This window comes from Tursiops truncatus, chromosome 14 (genome assembly GCF_011762595.2).
Source record: "Tursiops truncatus isolate mTurTru1 chromosome 14, mTurTru1.mat.Y, whole genome shotgun sequence".
Taxonomy (NCBI): Eukaryota; Metazoa; Chordata; class Mammalia; order Artiodactyla; family Delphinidae; genus Tursiops; species Tursiops truncatus.
Genome location: NC_047047.1, coordinates 73,587,862 through 73,612,702, shown reverse-complemented (window position 1 = coordinate 73,612,702; position 24,841 = coordinate 73,587,862). Strand labels below are relative to the sequence as shown.

Sequence of the window (24,841 nt, the reverse complement as noted above, 5' to 3'; positions counted from 1 at the left end):
AACGGGAGAGGCCACAGCAGTGAGAGGCCCGTGTACGGCAAAAAAAAAAAAAAAAAAAAAAAAAAAAAAAAAGCTCCTCAGTGGTTATACTGTGTAGCCATTGAGAACCACCAGCTTAGACAGATCACATCTTACAGCATAATGCCATTTCAGTATTCCCTTTGCAAATGCCCCCTTTCCATTGGGACAGCTCAAGGAATTTCTTGTAAACTCCTTTTATAACTTTGTCTTTTTTTTTTTTTTTTTTGGCGTTACTTGGGCCTCTCACTGTTGTGGCCTCTCCCGTTGCGGAGCACAGACTCCGGACGCGCAGGCTCAGCAGCCATGGCTCACAGGCCCAGCCGCTCGGCGGCATCTTCCTGGACCGGGGCACGACCCCGTGTCCCCTGCATCGGCAGGTGGACTCTCAACCACTGCACCACCAGGGAAGCCCTAACTTTGTCATTTTTATGAAAATAATTTAAACCTTTATAAAAGCTTCAAGAAATAAAAGCTCATATCATCCCAATTTTAATATCACAGAAATACCACAAATATCCACAGTTGGTGAACACCATTATTAAATAGATAAATACAGATAGAAGGATGGATAGGGAGCTACATAGATAGAGTGTAACAGGAATAGGCTCAATTCGCACAGGCTGTTTTTAAAGTACAGCGTTGAATTTAGTCTTACTTGAATTTGACAAAAGAAGTAAATGAAGGAAATACTCAGATGCATGTTTCTTCACTGCAAGAGAAATTGACTTGTAAAGGGTTTCTCAAAGGTTAAACACAATTATAAAAATCACTAATGGGACAGAGTAACTTTTTCAAACTAAATGCTTCAATATTGGTCAGTACTGAGTTCCCTGCTATGAAAGATAGATCTGCACACTTTCACTTCCTTCTACCTCCTTCCTGTACTTCCTAATTTTTTGCTCATATTATTTTTCACTTTGTCAGGGTTTATAACATTTACATTCTATTTTAATCCATCATTTCCATATTGATTTGTCTTAATTTCAGTATTTAAATGTATTTTTATTTTTTAATTGAAGTATAGTTAATTTACAGTATTGTGTTATTTCTGGTGTACAGCAGATTCAGTTATATATATATATACACATTCTTTTCAGATTCTTTTCCATTATAGTATATTTAAAGATGCTGAATATAGTTCCCTGTGCTATACAGTAGAATCTTGTTGTTTATCTATTTTATATATAGTAGCACATATCTGCTAATCCCAAACTCCTAATTTATCCCTCCCCCACATATTTGTTTCCCCTTTGGTAACCCGTAAGTTTGTTTTCTATATCTGTGAGTCTATTTCTGTTTTGTAAATAAGTTCATTTGTATCTTTTTTTAGATTCCACATATAAGTGATATCATATGATATTTGTCTTTGACTTCACTTAGTATGATAATCTCTAGGTCTATCCATGTTGCTGCAAATGGCATTATTTTATTCTTTTTTATGTTGAGTAATATTCCATTGTATATATGTACCACATCTTCTTTATCCATTCCTCTGTTGATGGACATTTAGGTTGCTTCCATGTCCTGGCTATTGTAAATAGTGCTGCTATGAACATTGCGGTGCATATATCTTTTCGAATTAGAGTTTTCTCCAGATATATGCCCAGGAGTGGGATTGCTGGATCATATGGTAACTCTATTTTTAGTTTTTTGAGGAACCTCCATACTCTTCTCCATAGTGGCTGCCCCAGTTTACATTCCCAGCAACAGTGTAGGTGGGTTCCCTTTTCTCCACACCCTCTCCAGTTAAATGTATTTATTGTTCATTACTTCTTCATTTCTGTCTTCATTTTGATTTGGTTATATGCATTTCGTCACGTATCAGCCTCTACCTGGGTTGCAAACCACCCCCAACTGTCGTTTCCTAGATCCCAATTCTGTGGGTTAGTCAGCTGGGCTGCATTCAGTTGGGGGTTTCAGCTGGTCTCTCCTGGGTTCACCTATGCAACTGCAGTCAGCTGGTGGCTTGGTAGGGAGCCTTGGCTCCCGTCAGGTGGTCAGCCAAGGCCCTTTGTAGCCCCTCCAGCAAGCTTGCTCAGGCCTGTTCACATGGTGGCAAAGTGGGAGACTGGAAGATGCAATGTCCCCTGAGGCCTAGGTTCGGACCTCATACAGTGTCCCATCCATTACAAGTCACTGGCCAAAGCAAATCATAAGACCAGCATGGATTTGACAGAGGAAGACACAGACTTTATCTTTTTTTTTTTTTTTTTTTTTGCGGTACGCGGGCCTCTCACTGCCGTGGCCTCTCCCGTTGCAGAGCACAGGCTCTGGACGCGCAGGCTCAGCAGCCATGGCTCACGGGCCCAGCCGCTCTGCGGCATGTGGGATCTTCCCGGACCGGGGCATGAACCCGCGTCCCCCGCATCGGCAGGCAGACTCTCAACCACTGCGCCACCAGGGAAGCCCCCAGACTTTATCTTTTGATGACAGAAACTTCAAAGTATTTGTGTCCATTTGCAATCTTTCATGATAGCTTCATATTCCCTAAGTTATTTCATGCTTGTAAATGCCTTTCTGTTTTAATTAAACTCAAGCAACAACTATTCTTGGGTCTTGCTGTTTTTCCCCTCAGGACTTTGTGAACATTGCTTTTAGGGAAAAGACTTATGGAAAACCCGAGGCTGATTTGACTTTAACCTATTTTAAGAACTTTTTCTCTACTTTTGAACTTCAGTGTCTTAACCACAATATGTCTCACTGTCAGTCTCTAACAGATTTGCCTGGTATTAAAATATAACCTTGATATTTGGAAATTAAGTGGGGTTTTTTTTATCATTTCAGGGAAAATTTTCTGTTCATACATTTATATACTCATTTCTTGTTACAAATCCAAAATAAGTTATAATTCATGATTCCTGTACTAGCTCTGAATATTTTTTCTCTGACATTTGATAGATTCTTTACTTCAGGGACAATGATTATTCTTATTTGAAACATTTTGTGCAACTACCATTGTAAAGCTAATGTAAAGACACTATTAAAAAGAATTCTTTTTGGCTGCGCTGCACAGCTTGTGGGATCTTAGTTCCCTGACCAGGGATCGAACCCGCACCCCCTGCAGCAGAAGCCGGGAATCTTAACTACTGGACTGCCAGAGAAGTCCCTGGAACTAATTTTTTTGAAGTCATGTTATTAAAGTTTATTATAGCATAAATATTTGCAGAAAATGTGGCTGTTTCTTTTCTTTCTTTTTAAATTCTTTTTCCATGCCTTCATTGTGAATTTTTTCTGCATCTTATTTTTTGTTTAAATGAGTCTCTTTTTAGACAACTTTTTTTTTTTTTTTTTTTCAGTATGCGGGCCTCTCACTGTTGTGGCCTCTCCCGTTGTGGAGCACAGGCTCCAGACACGCAGGCTCAGCGGCCATGGCTCACGGGCCCCGCCGCTCCGCAGCATGTGGAATCTTCCCGGACCGGGGCACAAACCCGTGTCCCCTGCATCGGCAGGCGGACTCTCAACCACTGCACCACCAGGGAAGCCCTCTTTTTAGACAACTTTGCTGGCTTTTATTTTTAAAACAGATTTACAGGCCATGCAGTTTGCCTGTTTAACGTGTACGATTCAGTGTGTTTTAGCATATCCACAGATATGTGCAACCATCAGACAGTCAATTTTAGAATATTTTCATCACTTTAAAAAGAAAACATACCGTAGGCTATCACTCTACTGTCCCTGATACCTCCTAGTTCTGAGCAACAACTAATTCACTTTTTTTCTGTGTAGATAATTTGCCTATTCTGGACATTTTATATAAATGGAATCATATTAGATGTGGGTTTTTGGCGACTGTCTTCTTTCACTTAGCATAATGTTTCAAGGTTCATCTATGGGGTAGCATGTATCAATACTTCATTCCTTTTTATGGCCGAATAATATTCCATTGTACAGATATGCCACATTTTGTTTATCCATTCAACTGATAGACATTTGGGTTGTTTCTACCTTGTGGCTTTTATGAATACACTGCTGTGAACATTTGTGTACAAGTTTTTGTGAGGAGTGTTTTGGTTCTTTGATTATGGTTTCTCTCATAGTGGGTTTGCTGTCTTTTGTGTGACGTATTCCTTCTCCTCCCACCCCACCCCCTCCCCCCTTGTAGTACCTCTGCCTAATGGAAAGGCCCCTTTTATTTTCTTGCTACTCAAGGTCATCCTGGGCAGACCTGGCATGCTTTCTTTTTGCTTTGAGCAACTGCCAGTGAAATCTCTGATAGCGTTCTCACTCATCTGGGACCAATGTGTCTTCCCTTCAAAGCGTTAGTTTGAGTACTGGGTATAGTTTGAAGCCACTTTTCTGTAGGCTGAGGAAACCGTGGTGGGAGAAGGAAAGAGCTCAGTCAGCACTAAGTTGATTTCTTGCTGGATGACCTAGATTCTGGTCACTCAGTAGAGATTCTCTTAAACGTTCTTTGCCAAGGTCCATGACACCCGGTCAAAGGTCTGTTCCATTCCCCTGGGCTTCAGCTTGTTGTGTCAACTAAGAGTGTCCTGCAGGTGGCAAACTATGGTGACTTCCACTTTGCCTCCTGGCTTGCCCTAGCGTAGCAGCTTGGTCTGTTAGCATCCTATCTCACTGCTAAAGTGAAGCAAGAGTCCTGACCAGCCCGTGCAGAGCTGCCATACGCCTCCTTCCCCTTCCAGGACAGAGCCCAATTATTTAAGGAATTGTATATTTGTAGAGGCTTGGTTTATAACAATTTTCCATTTTCAAAATTATGAGGAGAAATTTTTTTTAGATGTTCTTAGTCTGGTGAGTTTCTGTAACATGGAATAATCCCTTGCTCTCAAAGTGAAACATCCAGTCTCAAGTATAGCATTTCTCCAAAGCTTTTATTTCCAATCTCAAAGTGGTTTCTACAGTTTCCTTCTGTGATTTTGGTGGCATTCTAAGAAACACAAGGCTTGAATTCCACTCCCTTGCCCTAAAGCCTGTACAAAATAAAGAACCCCGCTGTTAGCTAAACCTTGACTATCATTGCCCTTCCAAGACAGGCAGTTAAACAACGGGATCTGGATTGTGGTATGTTTTGGGTTGGGGGAACAGGTCTTGGGTAAGCTGTGGTGGCTGTGGGTTTACTTGCTTGTGTTCTCTAAATGTTTGTGCATAAAGCCAGGGCTGCTGTGATCTTATATATTCCATTGCCCCTGAAGGAGAGGCCAAATGAATTTTAGAGGGAGAGCCAGAGGGGTTTCCCTGAATATAAACATGCCTGGATAGGGTGGGTTTTCCCAGCTTTTTATGGTTTCTCAGAGGGAAAATCCTGGCCATTTGGGCGTAGTGGAGAGTAACAACTTCCTTGGCTTGAAATAAGGAAGGTCGGTCCTAGAAACCGGGAGATCTATGACTTTGCCCAATGTCTCTGACCAAGGCAAGGGCCAAACTGGAACAAGAGACTATGCTATCTCAGACACACCGCACTTCCATAATTCCCAGAGTCTGACTTGCATGCCATCGGGGTGCTTTCTGAGGCTGTGAGGTGAGTCAAGGAGTCAAACTATGTTCATAAATTAAAAAATAAATCACCATCAGTCCATAATGTCTAGGAAAATCTACTAGTATCTTCTGCTTTATAGACTGCCAGGGATGGAGATTTTGAAAGTAGATTATATTTTCTCATTTTGTCATTAAACTAGAGATGCATTCCCATGAGAAAAAAATATATATAAAAAATATTATTGGAAACTTCCTAGTAGTGCAGCAGGCTTACTGTGAAATTGTGATTTATACTAAGAAATATATATTTGGTCGTAGGCCCCATTCCTGGCACAGAGCTCCTAAAACCCTTGGAATCTTCTATGTGAAAAGAGAAACAAAAGTGTCTTTTGCTATTCATAACAAGTCTCTTTCAACCACACCTGAATTTACATTAAGAAGGCGACTTTTGGAAAACCTCTAAAGATGGGAACCTGTTGCCAGGGGAACCAATTAATTGGGTAATTAAAAGATTGCGGGCTTCCCTGGTGGCGCAGTGGTTGAGAGTCCGCCTGCCGATGCAGGGGACATGGGTTCGTGTCCCGGTCTGGGAAGATCCCACATGCCGCGGAGCGGCTGGGCCCGTGAGCCATAGCCGCTGAGCCTGCACGTCTGGAGCCTGTGCTCCGCAACGGGAGAGGCCACAACAGTGAGAGGCCCGCGTACCACAAAAAAAAAAAAGATTGGAACTTTCAGTCCCACCCCTTGACCTCCAGCAGAGCAAGGAGGGGCTGGAGATTGAGTTCCATCACCAAGTCCAATGATTTAAACAATCATGTCCACAAATGAAACCTCCAAAAACCCTAAACAACTGGAGTTTGGAGAGCTTCCGGGTTGCTGAACATGTGGGGGTGATGGGAGGATGGCACACGTGGAGACGGCATGGAAACCCTGCGCCCCTTTCCTCGTGTCTTGTCCTATGCGTCTCTGCCATCTGGCTGTTCTGAGTGGTATTCCATTATAATAAACTGGTAATCTAGTAAGTAAACTACTTTCCTGACTTCTGTGAGCCTCTCTAGCAAATTATCAAAACCAAGGAGGTCATTGTGGGAACCTGGGAACCTCTGATTTATAGCCAGTAGGTCAGAAGCACAGGGGACAACCCGGACTTGTGATTGGCATCTGCAGTAGGGGAGGGTGGGCAGGTCTTCCGGGACTGCGGTCTGCTCCAGCCCTGGGTAGATAGCGTCAGAATTGAATTGAATTACAGGACACCCAGTTAATGTCCACAGAGAACTGGAGAATTGCTTGGTGTGGGAACCCGCCCTCCCCCACCCATGACATATTTGGTGACAAGAGGTGAAGTATGGAGAGTAGCAGAGGGAGAAAAGAGTTTTTCTATTAGTTGGTACATGGAGGAATCAAAGAGTTTTTCCTATTCCCTCGCCCTCTGTGTTCATGGTCCCCTGTATGCTGCATGTGTCCAAGGGGCTTTAAGATATCCCTCCCATCGCTGACGCTCACAGAGAGGGCTGATCCCAGAGAGAAAACAGCGTGGCAGGGAAAACAGAACTGCCCTGTTGCACAGTCTTCTCGGGTTAACAAGTAGAGCCAACATTCAGCATTTTATAAAGCATGTTAGAGAGAAGCAAATCCTCCTTTGAAATACAGACATAAGTGAAAACTGAGAATCCTTGGCCATGAATAGTAACAAATGGGTTGAAGGAAGAGGTAAACCTCCTAGAGCAAACTACACCCTGTGGGACAATCTTGTCATGGTCCCCACAAAGCTGGACATGGAGGAAACCTGAGGGGAAGAAACTATTCTCTTGGCCACACCAGTTACAGACTTTCACCAGTTTCTAAGTGAGAAGAAACTGGAGCCAAGATCAGAACCTTCTGCCCAGCATTTATAATTCATTGTCTTTGAGAATTTAGAGTAAACCGATTGTGGTTCTCATTCCAGTGCATGTGCTCTTTGTTCTCAAATAATCCTTTCGGTGTCTACACATAGTCCCACATAAAACCTCAAGATTTTGCTATAGATGATATCAGAGCTGGGAGAATCTTATTGCACTATTCAAGTCAAAAGTCTAGGGCATACATTTGTCAAAACAAGATGAGTAACTGCTCTTTCAGTGCTGCTTTAACCAGATTCTGTCTTAGAGTACCGTATGGTACATGCATCTCGTGATGCACACCTGTAGCGTCACCCTCCACGTGTGCCGTGTGCTAACCTGCATCTGCACCCACATGCCCCGCATCAGTGTCCTGTCTTCACTGTGCCCCTTGTGCACCTACATGCCCATCAACACCTTCGCAGGGTCACCATCGTCAGTGGGCTAAGATTACTAAGTCCAGGTCCTTGGCATGTCCTGATTTTCGTTTCCTTTTCAGAGAAATACAAGATCCCAGGGTGGAAAGCACTTACTCGTGGTAGCTTCCTCTTTGCTCAGATCAACAGTCTGAGTCATCACCGGAGGCATCTTTGACTTTTATCTTTCTCTAATACCACACATGCAATCTACCTGAAAATCCTGTTGGCTCCGCCTTTGAAATATACTCAGATTCCACCCATTTCTGACTCCTTCCACCATAACCGCCGACCACTGTGGTCTAGGCTACCATCATCCCCCAGGTGGATTATTGCAAAGCCTTGTCACCCTACCCCCACCCTTGCCCAGCTCTAGTCTATTCTGCACCCAGCAGCAAGTGTGTCCCTTTTATAACTCAAGTCAGATCATGTCTCTCCTCTGCTCAGAACCCTTTAATAGCTGCCCGTGTCACTTGGAATAAATCCAGAATCTTTACCATGACATTCATGATCTGGCTTCCAGCTATCTCTCAGATCTACTCCTCTTACCCTTACTTAAGCCACACTGGATGCTGGGCTGTTCCTAAAACACATCAGACACTCTTGCTCCAGGGTCTTTGTGTGTGTGTGTTTTTTAAAATAAGTAAATTTTATTTATTTATTTATATTTTGGCTGCGTTGGGTCTTCATTGCTGCGCGCAGGCTTTCTCTAGTCACTCATGTTCTTTGCAGCCATTTTGTATCCTCTTACTCTGATTGAGTTTTCTTCTTGGCACGTAGCACCGTCTCAAGAATTATTTGTTTATTTACGATCGGTCTTCCCATACCAGGATGTAAGCTCCATGAGGGTGGGGACTTTGTTGTGTTCAGTGCCGGACCCCAGCTCCTAGGACAGTGCTTGACACGGAGAAGGCATGTGAGAAATATGTGTGGAGTGAATGAATGAACTCCTTGTGGGAGGTGTCTACTCACACTTGCATGTCTGGGGAAAAAGCTTTTATAGGGATTTCCTCCAGACCCTCTGAAGAGAAGCCGTCAAGGAGGCCGCTGTCTGGCTCTGCTTTCGTCCTCACCGCAGCTGGCACCTGTCCCGGGAAAGTGAGGCTGAGGTGTGGGAGAGCTGGAAAAGTGAGATGCTTATGCCACTTTTTAGGAGTGCAGGCCCCGTGAAATGGAGCCATCTAAACCTGTCTGACAGGAGTGAGGGCGGGATTCTGTCCAGACTTGTCAAAATTCTGCCCAAACTAGAGAATCTCGGGGCCTTCCCAAGTCCTGATTCTGTCCGTGCCAAGTGAGACTTGCAGAGAGGGCACTGTGACAGTCCCAGAGTCCTTGCTAAGGGCCAGGGACCAGGGACTGAGACAGTGAAGGAATGGGGCATCATCCCTATACACAAAGGAGGTAGAAGCTGCAACCTGTTTTGCCATGAAACCAGCAGCTACAGGTAAGCACAGTCTTACTTTTAGAGTCATCCATTCATTCGGTGAATACTTCCTGCGTATGTGCTATGTGCTAGGCACAATTTTAGGCCTTATAGGACTGCTCTAGGAGCTGAAGGTTCTGGGATGTGGACCACGGGGCCACAGGGAGGGACTGAAGTTGGCTCAGGAGAGTGCCCAGATCCCCTTCAAGTCCCAGACCCCCTCCCGTCTCCCCTTGTCTCTGTGGGAGAGGCAGCTGAGGTATCCAGGGCTGCCTTTCCACCTCCAGCAGGGATCAACACTGCCTGGGTCGCCGAGGCTGCTGGTGACCCACGGAGGCATTGGGCAGCCTCTGAAGCTTCCTACCCCTTCTCCTCACCATGAGGGTCCCTCGGCCCCTCCTCCTAACTCCCTAAGGGATGGAGGGTCATCTCCATCACCTGCTGCCCTGTGCTCTGGACCCAGAGCTCCACCTGCTGACGGACTATCCCCTTCAGGAGAGACAGGAGAGGGCCACCTTATAAACCAGTCAGTCATGTTGGGAGTTTAGAATGGAGCCTGACGCCCAGAAGCCAGTCTTGACTCAGGCAGAAGTTTCCCCCTCTGGGTGCCTCCAGACCTGGAGGGCAATGGGAGATCCAGACTCTCCAGCAGGGCATGACAACGCTGAGGTCTTACGGGCTGGCCTCACCCATTCACCCTCAGGCACAGGGGCCTGGGCGCTAGCTCAGATTCTATAGGACTTTGGGAGTGGCAGGACTTCTGTGATAACTGTCTTTCTCCCTGGCAGCTGCAGGGGGTGTAAACACTTGAGTGGACGTCTGAAACAGCAGGTGAGGCTAAGAACTCACAACGGCTGATGTGATCTGGTTTCCAAAATTTGGCACTCCCTGCCTGGCCCGTGAAACCCATCCTGAGTTCCTGTGATGACCAGCCCGGTGGGGCCGGGCCTGTCCTCACGAGTAGATCAATGGCATTACTTTGGGTCACCTCTGGGGATGCTTTCAGCACTGCTGTTCTCCGACTCAAGAGAAGAGAGCTGTGTCTACTGAGCTTTTATTTATTTATTTATTTTTATTTATTTATTGTTTTTAATTTTTTTTTGGTCGAGCTGCGAGATCTTAGTTCCCCGACCAGGGATCGAACCTGTGCCCCCTGCAGTGTAAGTGTGGAGTCTTCACCACTGGACGGCCAGGGAAGTCCCTCTACCGGGCTTTTAGACTTTTCGGTTTCTCTCTAAGAACACTATGAGCTCTGAGCACAACACTTTGTATTTTTCAGGGCATATTTATACATGGTTCTTCGAGAGAATCCAGACCCACTGGTGGCCTGGCCAGAGGTTGGCGTTTGCAGAGTCTGGGCACTGGGGTTGTGCTTGAACCTCAGTTCTCCGGGCGAGGGAAGCTAGTGAGTGACAGGAAGGGTAAACCACAGACAGCAAAGCATTCCCGAGGGCCTCAAAATACCTGAAGGGAGGTGCTACCAAATGGGCTTCCACCTCAGAAAGAGGGAGGGAGGTGGGAGGTCGAGGAGGATCTCATGATTGTTAAAAATTAGTTTGATTTTTTTTTTAATGACCTTATCTGGAGGCCAGAGGTCGCTGAGATATGATCATTTGGGTGAAATAAGAAGGGTTGCTCCAGGGCGGGGGAGGTAAAATATTTCACAAAATCTGGGACATTTCTGCCTGGAGCCCAGCACCTCTGGCACCTCAGGCAGCAGCTTTGGACACGAAGGAGAGAGAGCGTTCTTGGGAACCATGGCATTTGCATAGGGGGCACTGGTGCTCAGGCAGAGGAGAGTGCCCTCCCTGCAGGATCCTGGGAGGGGACTTGGAGGGGCCGGCAGGAGGGAGAACAGGGGGAAGGTGGTCCACACTGCCTGTAACTGCCCGACTGGTCTGTGAGCACACATGAGGCACCGCCTGAGAGCTCCTCAAAATGCTTAAGAAGTTTTCAGGGCCCTGGAGCCCAGCGTGGGCAAGTGGGAAGGAGAGTAGGAATCTGACTTATTGAATTTGCTCTAGGCGTGTGGGCTTCAGTAGTTGTGGCTCGCGGGCTCTAGAGCACAGGCTCGGTAGTTGTGGTGCACGGGCTTAGTTGCTCCGCAGCATGTGGGATCTTCCCGGACCTGGGCTCGAATCCGTATCCCCTGCATTGGCAGGCGGATTCTTAACCACTGTGCCACCAGGGAAGTCCCCCCAAATTGCTGGCTTCTTACCTCAGACACTAGTTTCCCTTTCCTGCTGACAGCATTCTACCCCTCATTTCCCGTCTATTTTCTTCTTTCCCAGTCTTTGCTACCCTCTCTCTATTACTTCCCCTGCATAAGACCCCACGGGTGCTGGTGGGAAGAGAACCACGCCACCTCTTCTTTTGGCCTCTGTCTGATAGGCTTTGTAGAGAGGGTGTAGGTGGGAATGGGATCCCTGGGGAATTCTACTCCACTGAGAAGTCTCCGTGACACTTTACCTATTCACAAAGCTTCTTCATTACATGAGATAGCAACTGGTCATCATCGCGCTCCAGTAATGCCCGTTGGGGAGCGCTTTCTCATATGCTTCCCCCACTCTGGACACCACCGCCTGGACCACAATTAGCAGCTGAGTCCACTTGCCATGCCTACATGCGACTCCAGAGCCCTGCAGACTTGACTAACACGAATTAAGAAGGGTTCTTTAACTAAGACTTTTATTTATACAAGAAATATTTTTTTGATTATCTGAGACAATTGAAAACAACCAAAATAACTCACACAGTACACCGGCAGTAATTATACAATGATCACAAATTCTGTAGAGCTGCGCTGTCTGCTGTGGTAGCCACTAGCTACATGGCCCTATTGAAATATTTTAATTAATGAAAATTAAGTAAAATTAAAAATGCAGACCCTCAGTTGCACTAGTCACATTTCACGTGCTCAATAGCCACATGTAGCTAGTGCTGCTGTATTAGTGCAGATAGATTTTCTCTACCATGGCAGAGAAAATATATTACAACGCTGTTCCACAGTCACCCAATCTCTGAAATTGCTGAAAACCTTATCCAGCTGTGACTAATGAAAACAGTCCTGTCCAGTCCTGTCCATATGTTCCTCATCATTAATTCTGAAGCTTTCTTACCTGTGACCCTAATCCCATGTTGTCTGACCCACAAGGAGAAACTCTTGATATCTTTGCTGATCTGCTCATTACAAAGAATTCTGTCTTTCCATCTGCGATTGCTTGGAGTTTACATTTTAAGTGCAGAATCCTCTTCAGCAAGAACGGCTTTAGGGAGTGAATCCTAGGAGCTTGCATGAAAACCTCTCCTTTCTGGAACTTGGCTGAGTTGTCCTGGGAACATATGTCCTGCATTTACACAAGTCTGAGTCAGTAAGGTGCCGCCTGCTTGTCCTTTGGTTCAGACGCCCTTGGGCTGCTGTAATCATTAACTCTTGCAGGAGGCTCAGAGCATCTGCTTCTCATCAACTAGAGGCAGCTGCTGTTGAAGTCCTGAGTTGGGGAGAAGAAATGGGTGAGAGGGTGGCCGTCAAGAGCTTGGGGGTGGGACACTGGGGAGGGAGGGAAATTGACCTGCAATGCAGTGTCCCTGATCAGCTCTGGCACCTTTGTGTCTCCACAGTTGTGTTGGTCCCCAGGGACAGCCCTGGGGCCAGCTGCATGGTCTGAGCAGCCTGCGGTCTCCTGGTCGTGCTGGGCACTGTGTGCTATACTGCGCTGGGTACCCTGGTTCCTGAGTCCAGGGGCGGAGTGTTCCACATTTACATCTCCCCTACCCATGCCTTTCTTATCACCTACACATTGGCCCTGATAACCTGCCAAAGCTCTCTGAGCTTTGCTTGAGTACGCACGGCCCCAGGCCCTGGTCAGGCCACAACATGTCATGCTGGACCGCCTCCCATCCTGTGCCATTATCACGCTGCTTGGGCTCAACACCCTGTGCTGAGCTGTCCCACCATGCGGAAGCCCTCCTCACCCACTTAGGCTCCAGCCCGGACACTTACCTCACTCCACTCAGGCTGTGACATCCTTTGCAAGCCAGCTGTTCCCCACGTGGCACCCTCCTTAGGCTCCAACCTCACAGGACGGGTCACTCTTTGTCTTAGTTCAGGCTGCTATAACAAAGTGCCTTAGACTAAGTGGCGTATAAACAACAGACATGTATTTCTCACAGTTCCGGAGACTGGACATCTGAGATCAGGGTACCGGCAGGGTTGGTTCTGGTGAGGACCCTCTTCCAGCTTGCAGACTGCTGACTTCTCGCTGTGTCCTCACATGTGGAAGGAGAGTGAGGGAGCTCTCTGGGGACCCTTTTGTTTACAAGGGCACTAATCCCATTCATGAAGGCTTCACCCTTATGACCTAATCACCTCCCAAAGGCCCCACCTCCTAATACCATCACATTGGGGGTTGGGATTTCAACATATCAATTTTGGGGGGACACGTTCCGTCCACTGCACTCTTTTACCCAGATGTCCTCCTTACTCTGCTGAGGCTCCAACATCACTGCTTTCCTCCCCTCCCTCCATGCATGCCTGTTTTGCTTCTTGCCACCAAATGTCTTTGGGACTGAATTGACTAGAAGGGAATTGACTAGAAGGGAAAGGGAAAAGAAAGAGGAAAAGAGGAAGGGGGATTGTGTCTTTATTTTTAACATCTAATATGTTTTGGCACATACTGACCACTTTGTGTTCACTTCCCCCGGTGCACAGTCTGTCAAGTTGCCTTTTATTTCAGGAACATTCTTGCATGATTTGTCCAGTTCCATGGTATTGTTTTCCTTCTTTGGGGACTCCAGTTCTGTGCTTGCTGCAGCTCCACTGTCTGTCTTCTCTGTGTATCAATGTCTTTAGGATTTATTTAAAAATGGTTTCTTTTCTATGCTTATTTCATTTCTATCCTCAAAAGATTTTGTTGTATTTTCCACTGTATTTGTACCCCCTCCCCTGTACTCCTCTGCTTTTGTTTTGATTTCTGTGATGTTTCTTTTTTTCTCGTACCTCTTTTCTGAGTTCTGCAAATGTGTAAGATCAAGTTTTCTCTTGTCTTCTCACCATTTCTTCTCTGGGACTACATATTTTTTTAAATTCATTCTTCCTTATTGAGGCTATTTCTTTATTAAGTCTTTGAAAGTAATGGCCAAATGCTTGGTCAAAATTTTCACCTATTTCATGGCAACTTGATTGGTGATCCTTTGTAGCTGGTAAGTTTTGCAGCAATTCCCTGCCTGTTTTTATTTTCCCCTCTTTGAATTAAAGCTGGCTGCCTTTGAATTTCTCTAGTTGACCTATTTGTTGGGGTTTGCTTCAGGGGACAAAGTTTTGCTAATGTTTTTCTCATATTGGTTGTTGCTAGGTTGTTTCACTTCCCCCCAAAGAGGTCTCTATCCTGTCCTCCTAACTATCACAGCTCTTATATTGTATGCAAGGGGTACTGATTTATTATTTCAAGTTGAGCCTTTTACCAAAAGCAAGTTTTCATGCGGGGGTTTCTGGGATCTGTTCCTTCTGGACTGTTTTGCATTTCATTTCCCTTCTCTACTCCAAGGGGCTTTCACAACATATTACCTTCATAAAGATTATGAAGTAAACTTAGCAGCTTTCGGTAGCATTTATGCATTTTTGAGTTGTGGGTTGTATGTTTCCTAGTTTGACAGAAAAGGAAGTTTCTATTTATTTCCATTATTTATGCTAAAGAAAACTCCTGTTTCCTTTGCTACTACTCACACTACTCCTGACACCAGATGTGAGGGATTTTCCACACCAAGCAATTCTCCAATTTTCAGTAGACACCAACTGGGTTTCCTACAGTTTAATTCTGACACTAACTGCCTGGAGTTAGCACAGACCCCACAGGTTAAGGGCTCAGTTCACGATTGCCCCTCATTTCAGATGCCAATTGCAAGTCCCAGGTGGTTTGTCAGCTTCCAATCAGGTGACAGAAACCACACAGCAATTTTATTAGCAGTAGAAAGTTAATATAGAGAATTGTCAACTCGTAAAACCACTGAAAGGGCAAAAGGAGAACGGTATATGTGAAATACTAAGAAATACATATACTGGTCTCTGTCCCCAGCTTCTGCTAGTATTTGGTCTTTGACCCCAGTTCCACAAACTTTCTAAACCCCTTGTAATTCCCAGGGTGATAAAGGTGCGTGGAGCACCTTCTGTACTAATATTTGTTCTCTGACCCTATTCCTGACACAGAGCTCCTAAAATCCTTGCAATTTCCTGAGTAACGAGGGGGTGATAAGAGTTAGCAGAGCTCCTAAATCCCTTGGAATTTCCTGGGTGATAGGAGCATTTTTGTTCTAATGCAGTGACTCTGGGTGGGCTCCTGGGTGGGAGCTGGTCACCAGAAAAACTAAGCATGATTAGAAGCTTGTAACTCTCAGCCCCAAACCCTGTTCTCCAGGGACGGAATAGGAGCTAGAGATTGAGTGAGTTATCCATCATGCCTATGTGATGAAGCCTCCATAAAAATCCCTAAGGTATGGGCTTCAGGTAGCTCCTGGGTTGGTACAGGGTGGTGCACCCCAGCTCCACAGATATAGAAACTCCTGCACTGGGGACCCTTCCAGACCTTGCCTTTTGTACCTCTTCATCTGGCTGTTCATCTGTATCCTTTATTATAAACTGGCAAGCATAAGTGTTTCCCTGCATTCTGTGAGCTATTCTAGCAAATTATCAAACTCAAGGAGGCGGTTGTGAGAAACCCCAGTTTATAATATTAAACTCTAGCAAATATGTTTCCTGAAGCTGTTGAGATAATATTTTTTCTCCCTTAATGTTTTGATATGTAAGTAAGTTATATTAATAGGTTTTCTGAAATTTAGACATCTTTGTATTGGTGAGATAAAGCAATTTTATAATGAGAAACTAAAAAAAATTGTTGGATTCAATTTTCTAATATTATGTTCAGAAATTCTGCATCTATATTCATAAATGCGTTACCTTTTAATTTTTCTTCCTTTTTTTTTTTTTTTGGCCATGGCGTGTGGCATGCAGGATCTTAGTTCCCTGACCATGGATTGAACCCGCAACCCCTGTAGTGGAAGTGTGGAGCCCTAACCACTGGACAGTCAGGGAATTCTCAACATTTAATTTTTCTTTCTTGATCTGTTCTTGTCTGGTGGTGGTTAAGACTATTCTAACCTCATCAAATGATTTAGGCAATGTTCCCACTTTCTTCTTTTCTCTGATAATTTGCATAATATTAGAATGGTCTGTTCTTTGAAATTTGACAGATTGTTTCCTTTTTTTTTTTTTGCTGTTGTTTTTCTTCTAAACTTTTTAACTTCTTTTTTTTTTTTTTTTTTTTTTTTGCGGTATGCCGGCCTCTCAGTGGTGTGGCCCCTCTGGCCGTGGAGCACAGGCTCCGGATGCACAGGCCACGCGGCCATGGCTCACGGACCCAGCCCCTCCGCGGCATGTGGGATCTTCCCGAACCGGGGCACGAACCCGTGTCCCCTGCATCGGCAGGCGGACTCTCAACCACTGCGCCACCAGGGAAGCCCACTTTTTAACTTCCGATTTAATTTATTTAATGATTTAGCATACAAGTTATCTATTTTTTCCTAACTTTCAGATTTGTCAAAAATGTAGTACGTAATGTTCTCTTACTCTCTTTCCTTAACTTTATTTGTATTTAATTGTTTAAAAAGTCAAAATATTACAGATCTCGTTTCCATTCCTTCCCACTCCTCTTGCTTCTATCCCAGAGAGAATCACTTTCGACTCTCATAGCTATGTCTTCTTTCTTCTAGAATTCAGACTTTCTTTTTCCATATATTTCTGTCTTTTAATTCTTCCATATTTTCTTTACATTCTGTTATAACTTTTTTGCATGATCTATTTAATCCATTTAGATTTTTTTAAATGACATTAATAAGGGAACTAGCTTTTTTTCTCATTGTGTCTAGTGAATTGTACCAGTATAATGTATTGAAAAGTCCTTTCTTCCTCTGAAATCCATTTTCTGCGGTCCACGGAGCCTGTGCTTCTCATAGCTACTCCCAGCTGATTACTGAGTAAGCTGGGGATACTATGGCAGGCCCTTTCCTGGGAGACAGGGGACTCCTGGGAGGGTGACTGTGGCCTGAGAAGTCCTTGCCCAGCTTTCCTTCTAACTGCACTGAAAACTTCCTCCCAACTTTCCATCCTTCCTTGCCTTTCTCCTTCACTCCAGGTCAGGCATATATCATGGGCTGACACCTCTTCCAGCCTTTCCTGACTTCCTCCCCATTTTCCTTCACTGAGGATTCCCCTGATAAATTTCCTGTACTTTTAATATTGTCTTGGTATCTGTTCCTTGGAGGATCTGTGGTAACACATATGTGCACGTATTGGGACAAGAGTCATGTAGAGATAAGAGAACCTCCAGATATGTTTGGGGATCTGAGGGTGGAGGAACCTTCGCTTACTTCCACGGGGAAGACCCAGGAAAGCACGTCAGGTCATAGAATTCCCCCATTGTACAAGACAACATGATGCAGCATAGAAATGTAGAAATGTTGGCATGACACATTTAGGCAAAATGCCTCAAGATAGCCTCTCTGGTCTTCTGTGGCTCCAGAGTGGCGCTAGAGTATCAAAACATTCCCCATGCTCCTTACACCTGCAGCAACAGCAGGTCAGCTGTTAAGGTAGAGCAGACCCCAACAATGGCCGTGGAGGACCTGGACAAAGTGAATCCTCCCTGTCTATAGAGCCTTTGGCAACCTAGTGGCTCATTTGAAACTTAATAAGTAGCTGTACCTTATAACTCCTGTTTAGCAAGATATGGTATAAACTCTGGATTGGTGACTAATTGTATCTGGCAGCATTCTTAGTTGTAAACAACAGACACTGACTGATTTATGCATAAAAAGGAGTTTATTACTGTGATACTAAGTAATAAAGCAATACTAACATTTATTAAGCGCTTACATTTTGCCAACCATCATGTGAAATTCTTTGCATGTATGAAACTCATTGTAATCCTTACCACAACCTTTATAACAATAATAGTACCTCTGACACTGACACTATGGTTAACCCCACATTTTGGATGGGAACATAGCATAGAGAAGTTAAGGAACTTTCTCAAGGTCACACAGCCAATTGGTAATAAAGCCAGGGTTTAAACCCAGGCAGTTGGACTCCAGAGCTTCTCCATTGCCCACGACACTCTGTAGAACTTGTGATAGGAGTATTGTGTGTGTTAGGCTGGAAGGATATGAAGGCAGGGACAATAGTCTAGATCATAACATATAAATTATGTGGTGAAACCCTGAGGCTTGCCTTGCCCACACAATGATGCTGCCACTGGACACTGTCCCTAGAAATGTCACCACTCACAAACCAAATGGGTTTTCTGCCTCTTCACATCACAATTCTCTGATTCAAAAGGTAAATGCATCTGAGTGGCAGAACCAAGGCCATGTGCCCACACCAAAGCTGGAAGGGAGTCTGAGGAATATTTTTTAGCTTCTATAGTGGGATGTATACAGGTTCTGCTTCATAAGTTGAGGGACTCCTTATATGTAAAAAAAAAAAAAGTTCAAATGCTGGGCACCCAAAAATAATGACAAATGTCGTTATACTAGATATTTTGCCTTTCTTTTTCTGTTTTCTGAAAGGAACTTTGTTATCTTGTTTTTCTCCAGCATTGTTTACCAGGTGTTTTGGAGATAATTGAATTCCGCACTTAATATGTGGGTTGCTCAATCATATCTTAAACTTACAGAGAAGAACAGAGATAATTAAGAGATCCTGGACAGCAGACTGTAACAACTGGATATAATCCTTGGTTGTTTCCCTTTGGGAATAGGATAAGTGTATCAGTTAGCTTTTGCTGTGTAACAAATTACCTTAGCATACAGTGGCTTAATATAGTCATCATTTATTAATCAATGATTCTGCAGGTCAGCGATTTGGGCTGGGTCCAGTGGATAGTTCCGTGGGTCTCGGCTGGGCCCATGCAAGCTTCTGTGGCCTTCCTTCAGTTTTGGAGGCCTTCGGTCAATAACCCCCTCACCACATTTCTGGCTGTTGGCTTGAAGAACAGGACAACTGGTTTTGTATCTCTCACCACTCAGCTCATTCACCTACCTCATGCACATGATTGATGTCAGGGTTCCAAGTGGAATAAGAGAGGGTAAGCTTGAACGTGCAAGCACTTTTTAAGTCTCTGCTTGCTTCAAGTTTGCTATTGTCACCTGAGGTGACATGAGACCAAACCCTGGGGTAGTATGGGAGGGGACAGAATGATGAGACCTTGAGAGCTGATAGTTAAATTTGCACGAATTTTGCAAGCTAGTGGTTAAACTGCTTGTAGCTCGAAATTGGCCATGGTGCGAATATTTATATCATAGAAATTGGCAAATGCTACAAACCAGGGCTTTTTTTTTTTTTTCTTCTCTTTTCAGAGAACCAATTTAACAGTATGTCACTAGATCTATATGAGGGCATGGGCACATGGAGAGAAATTATAGCAGCTGTTCTGGAAACAATCTAATGAATATGGTCTTTTTTATATTTGAGACTCACAGTTTCTAAGCATGACCATTATTAGAATTGCATATATAAAAGATAGGATTGCATGTGTGTCAAGCAGCCTAGAGTTCACATTATAGTGGTCATTTACTTCTTTTAAAGCATCCTTTCATCTTTTCCAGTAACAGACCCTGCTTGAACCAAGCTAAGCCACTCTCATGACATAGTGATTTATCCAAAGGACAAGCACATGAACCAAACTAATTCAGTCAGAATTATTCCCCAGGGTTTTTTCAAACTGAAGTTGGGGGAGGAAAGTCCCTCTCCTTTCTCTTACAAATTATGAAGATATGAGCTAAGAGCCACCAGCAGTCGAAATGACATTTTTGTAGGGGACAGCTGGCCTAAGAGAGAAAAAGCTAACAGAGAGAGATTTGCATGACAGAGAGACAGAAAAACAGAGAGTGAAAGAAGGAGAGATGAGGGAGAGAGGAAAAGATGGATCCATCCCAACCCTTCTTGCTGTTTGGTTGTGTCTAACACAATATATGTATATTTTTGCCTATAGTAGATTGAATTAACAGTTTCTGTCACTTGCAACCAAATAGTCCTGACTAATACATGAACACAGATATCTTGTTGAAGAGGCAGAGAAACTAGGACAAGGAAGGGACCAGTATTGCAGTGCAAAGACAGGATCTGGGTCAGGGTGTCTTGTTCATTCTTGGGAGGTAAATTATACAAAGGAGAACATTGGTAATATCATATGAAGATTTCCTCTGAGATTTGTAACTCTCCTCTCTACCCACTGTGTCAGTTCAGGGTATGGTTGCAGATAATGAAAATGACTCCAGACAACTGAAGTAGAAAGAGATTTAACACAGGGAGTTAGGTGATTACAAAATTATTGGAAGGGCGGGAGGGCCAAACTGGACACTGAGCTTCCAGGACTGGCTCTCCTATAACAATGCCACAGAACCGGCCTGCCGAGGAAATCATTGCCCCAGCTGCTGACTTAGGGATATACCACCTCCACTGCAATTCACATAAAAAAATTGGACGCCCTGTACTCTATCTCTTTGCAACTACAAAGTTAGACCAGCCAAGGAGGTTTCTGTTTTTGCAACCACAGAAGAAACAAATACCTCCTTGACCATACTTGCCAGCAGAAACACCAGCAGCCACAGAAGCATGTACTCACTTCCAAATCTCACTCCTTACAGGCAACAACAGTTAACCTTTTCTGAAATTTCCCAAACATACACAAACACATGTGTGTGTGTGAACACGTGCGTAAAACAAATGGGATCATGCTGAGTATTGGTCTGGTTGCTAACTGATTCAAAGGACCTTTAAAAGGATGCCTTTTCTAGGTGAAGAATGAAAGAATATAACTGGGTTTCTTAAGCAGATCACTCTGAGCCCTAATTTTAACACGGAAACAGAATCCTTGGGAACAAAGATAAAATATTTAGGAACAACATTAAGAATTAAATTAAATAAATAATGGAAGAGGCACACAATTTCCTTGAAAGTCACATCAAAATGAAGTATTCTTTTGAAAGTAAAGTTTGCATTTGTATATACACACCTTTTTCATTTAAAAACGACAAGCTTTTATAATTTATGAAGGTAAAAATGTACATTATTAATTTTTAAAAAGCAGAATTTTATAGTTTTATCTAAATGCCATTTCAAAACTTACAGAGCAAAGAGCAAATACATCGCTCTTTCAAAAACACAATATAAAGGGCAAAAGTTAAAACGATTTTTATATACCTGCCAAAGTTAGAAACTAAAGAAAACCTTCAAAAATATAGAAAGAAATAAAAATTCCTGAATCTAAGAGTAAATGGCATGTATAGGCTGATTTCACATAAGAGATAATAAGATCGATATATCACCTAGTCAGTGCCACAGAATCTGACTCTATATAGTTCAGTGCTATAAGACAAAAAAAATGTCTAGATGATGAGAAGAGAAAAAAGAAAGATAGCCACTTGCCGGAGAAGAGCACCGGCCTCATCCTCACTTCTCACTGGGCGCACGCATGTCCCGGGCCCTCCCACACGCCTGGGGACTGTGTGAGGGATACACTGTGTGAGGCTGGGGGAACCTGAGTTACTGCCTTTGTGCGCTGACCCTGCTCCAGGAGCCCATCTCTCTCTGCGATTCATTGATCCTGGCGCCGCTCACGACTGTTAATCATCGCAGCCCAGAGGGAGGCCTCTTGAGAGGGAGACTCAGACAGGGAGAGCTTCCACCCCGTCTCTATGGGCAAGCAGTCAGTTGTAAAGTCTGCAACACCCGGCTTCCCGCTCCAACATGGGAGCGTGCCCCTGGCTAGCCTGCTCTGGGAGTGTGGTGGGGCCATGCTGAGTACGTATGGGGTCAAGAGAGGGAGAGGCTGTGAGGGCAGTTTGGCTCAGACAGTGGGGGCCCCTGAGTGAGGCATCCGGGCTTGAGTTAAACTTCAGCGTTGGGGAGGAGAGTGGTGCTTTGGAATATGAATCTGGCTCCTTGTGCTGTAAGGAATTGAGGGTGAGAGCATCTGCGGAGGGGACCTGGGGTGGTAGCAGTGGGTGCGAGGGTCGTGGAGGGACCTGGGACATACGGCAAGGAGGACTGGCCTGGTCTTCTTGCTTGTGGGTGAGGAGGGGGGGGACGGAAGCCAGGACTCGGGGTTTGCCCCTGGGTGACTTGGTGAGCGTGTGATGGTTTACGGAAACAGGGAAGGGGGAGGAGGGGCAGGTCTGAAGGAAAAGGAGGTGTTTTACTTTGTTCAGTTTGAAGTGCTGCAGGCGGTTCCTGTGAAGATAGGGGGTTTGTGTATCTGGAGCTCAAAAGCCAAGTCAAAGTTGGAGATGCATATTTAGAAATAAAGGTGGAAATGGAAGCCACGGGAGTGAATAAGAGTGTTGAAGACAGAAGTTTTCAACGCCACGGACAAGCTGTTTTAAGGGAATGACCAACCTCATAGGAATCTACCAGGCCTGTTCTAAAAGTACCCCCCCACCACTGTTCATCACAGATACACACGTGCACGTTTCCTGCATTCGGGTCACAGCACTCACGCCCCTCTCTGAAGTGCATCTCAGAGAGGAGCTCGTAAAGACCTAGCCCCTTAATATGGGGGAGGGGCTCAGGGCTCTGTCCATGCGGGCAACAGGGCACTCAGCGGATAGCCAGCTCCCTTGTTGTCTGCGGGCAGTCACGGCGCCCTGTCCTTAGAGCGGTCCCCTCCCGTAACCTGCCGCACTCGGAGCCCTGGCCCCGGGTCTGGCCTCGGGGATGTCTGAACAAACCACCAGCGCTGAGAAGGCAGAGTGGCTTCCTTGGCACCATAGCTTCCCTGACCCAGGCCCTGCCTCTGGCCCCCACTTCCCAGGGTCTGGGGTTTGCTTCTGACCCGCTCCGGCTCTGGCTCCTGCCCCCAGCTGCCCCTTGCTGGTATCGAGTGCTATGTGAGAGGGCCACCCTCACCTTGACCTTGCTGTTGTCCCCTGGGAGTCTTTCTGACGCTCCCTCCCCACTGCTTTACCTGGGTGCTCTCTGCACAGCCTCTCGGCTCCTGCTTTTTTGTCAATTGCTCAGCCGCGGAGGCGGCAGAGACCTGGAGGCTTCCCTTGCTGCTTTCCGGCCCGTGGGCTCGTGCAGGGGAGAAGCTGGCAGGACAGTGACCAAACAAGGAGCGAGCGCCTTCCCTCCTTCTGCCTGCCAGTCTGCTTCTGGTGCCACCTACTGGCAGAACATACCAGGGACCCCTGACGAGGGAGGCGTGGAATTTGCAGGGCTCCAGCCCCAGCGGCACGAAGCAGAGGATCTACGTGGGTCTGGAGCGGAGACACCACAGCTTGAGGACTAACCAGCACAGTGCCCTGCTCACTGCATTTCTTCACAAACTCTTGCTCGTCCTCTGGGTCTCAGCTCAGGTGTGGCTTCCTCCTGGCAGCTTCCTCGGGACCCAGCGCCCTCTGTGGTTTCCCACAGAACCTTGCATCCACTTCTGAAGAGCACAAGCCAACTTGCAGGAAAGCCCTCTCTTTATATGTCTGCCCCCTTACTTGGCTGTGAACTTCTGAAGGAGAGAGACTTTGTCTATTATCTTGTAAAATTCTCAGGGATACCACACAGCTCAGGCAGTCCTTAGTGAGCTGCAGTTCCTGAAGTTGTAAGCACTCTGGAAGAAAGCTGGGAAGTAAGTGAGTAGCGATGTTCCTGGTTAAGCCACTTTTTTTTTTCTGACAATAGTAACGAGTAGCGTTTATCGAACACCTGGGAGATACCATCCACTTCTCTTCACATTCTGCATGTATCAACTCATTTAATCTTCACACACTTATGAATGAAGGTACAGAGAGTTTTAGCAACTTGCCTAATGTCGCACAGGTAGAAGGTGGTAGACCCCAAATTGGAATCCAGGCAGTCTGAATTCCAGAGCCTGTGCCTTTAGCCACTCTTTTGCCCAAGGATAAGGGGAATTAGAAAAATGTGGCCAGGTTATGTGGCTGATGCCAACGATAATAATAATACCACTGATAAAACATGACCTTCATAGTAGATACCTTTGCATTATTGTCTCCCTTTCTGAGGAATTCCCCCTTTCTCTTTTCTTTTGGGGAACCAAGGCTCCCAGATCTCCGAATATATGGTTCTAGAAGAGGGTGCTAAACCTAGTACCCTGCATCCACGGGTGGACACGTGACCCAGGTGGGACCGATGAGAGCCCTCCTTGGCATTTTTCATGTTGGCGCAAATAGATGAGGGAAGCACCTCGTGGCAGGTGAAGCTGGGAGATGCTCCAGGCTCGTGGGAGAAGCCAGTCTGCCAGAGAAAGAAGCTGATTTGCAGAGAGAAGCAGGGATGAGAGAAGAGGAGAGCGCCACCTTTCCCTGTCCTGCTGTTGATACTCTGAACCAGTAAACTCTCCTTTTGCCTCATCTGGTTTATGTCTGGTTTTCTCACACTTGAAACTAAGAGAGCCCTAACTCACAGCATTTTAAAGTTTATGAAATCCTTTCACAAGTAGTTGGTTCTTACACTAGCCTGAGGAGGCAGGCGGGGTAGTATCATCTCCCTATTTTACACAAGGGAAACTGAGGTTTGGTGCAGCTAAGTGACTTGCCAAGCACCAAGTGGGGGCGGAGCTGGCTAAGTGGCCAGTGGTTTGCCCTTGGGACCAGGCTTCTGTCTC

The 24,841-nt window shown here is 45.3% G+C and overlaps 2 long non-coding RNA genes across 3 annotated transcripts; one reads left to right on the top strand and one right to left on the bottom strand.

Moving 5' to 3' along the window:
* The first annotated feature begins 8,924 nt into the window (after positions 1-8,924).
* LOC117307802 (uncharacterized) lies at positions 8,925-24,587 on the top strand. The gene is made up of 2 exons (XR_012325800.1): positions 8,925-9,194; positions 9,962-24,587. It is a non-coding gene; the product is annotated as an uncharacterized lncRNA (long non-coding RNA).
* On the bottom strand, positions 11,840-23,670 carry LOC117307801 (uncharacterized). 2 transcript variants are annotated; one of them, XR_012325799.1, is made up of 3 exons: positions 23,189-23,670; positions 13,177-19,207; positions 11,840-12,664 (listed from the first exon to the last, which is right to left on the bottom strand). It is a non-coding gene; the product is annotated as an uncharacterized lncRNA (long non-coding RNA). The 2 variants fall into 2 exon arrangements; XR_004521668.2 differs by having other exon boundaries at positions 13,177-23,670.
* Positions 24,588-24,841: the final 254 nt, after the last annotated feature.